Genomic DNA, 940 nt, shown 5'->3' on the forward strand with positions numbered 1-940 from the left:
TCGAAGAAAGAAAGAGGATAAAGTGGAGACAGAAGAGCAGGCAAGGCGAGGGTGAAAATTGGGCCGAGACACGCCCACCAGCTGCCCGCCATCGCCTGCCCCTCCTCACTCCATCCAAGGTCGCGGGCGATTCTTTTTTTTGTAATTTTTTCTCTCTATTTTTTTTTTTTTTTTTTTTTAATCCTTTTTTCTTTTTTTTTGTTCTCCTTTTGTGCGGTCTTACTTTGCGTGATGTATTTATGGTTCGTTTTTTTTCTAATTTTCTCGTTCTTTCGTATATTCTCATTTTTAAGATTTGTATTTCTGTGTTTTGTTGTTTTATTAATCTTATATATTCATCTTTCGATTATTATTTTTTTTCTCTCTACATCTTCCTGATTTCTTTTCTTTCTTATATTGTATTTCTTATTATTTCTTATTATTACAATAGAGAAAATGTGAAAAAGTGTTCTCCATACTTAATGGGGTTTATCGAAATATTCACTTCTTTTTAAGTAACTGAAATGCATCATTGTACTTTCTTTTCAACGTCATTTTTCTGTGAAGTAATAACTATGTTTTAGGTGATAGGAAAAAACAATATAGCAAAAAAAATTGTATTTCTTTTCTGTTCTCATTTTATGTGTGCATTACTCCATAAAAGATCATCCATAAGTATGTCTGTTAGTGTTAACTCACTGTTGAAGACAAAAGATGGTATAGCTTATTACGAAGAAAGGGTGCATTCAAAAACAGATGTCAGTGTAGAAACGTGCGAGAAAGATAAAGGGTTATAGAAACCTTTTTTTAATAGGCCTCCCCAGCACACTGAACTTCAGAATTAACGATTGATAACAATATGATTATTTCCACATCGTTAGAAACACAACGTTTTTACGAAACACAACAGTTGATGGCCACGAAGCCTCAGCTACCTTAGCCCCTGAACAGGACGCAATCT

General features: G+C 33.7%; 1 protein-coding gene across 1 annotated transcript in view; it reads right to left on the reverse strand.

The window, feature by feature from the left end:
• Positions 1-580: 580 nt before the first annotated feature.
• The window catches only part of LOC119587820 (vitelline membrane protein Vm26Ab-like), a gene marked incomplete in the record, with an annotated part of 1,515 nt that continues 1,155 nt past the window's right edge, over positions 581-940 (reverse strand). The window contains 1 exon segment of the mRNA XM_037936524.1: positions 581-940.

Source organism: Penaeus monodon, chromosome 23 (genome assembly GCF_015228065.2).
Source record: "Penaeus monodon isolate SGIC_2016 chromosome 23, NSTDA_Pmon_1, whole genome shotgun sequence".
In the NCBI taxonomy this organism is placed as follows: Eukaryota; Metazoa; Arthropoda; class Malacostraca; order Decapoda; family Penaeidae; genus Penaeus; species Penaeus monodon.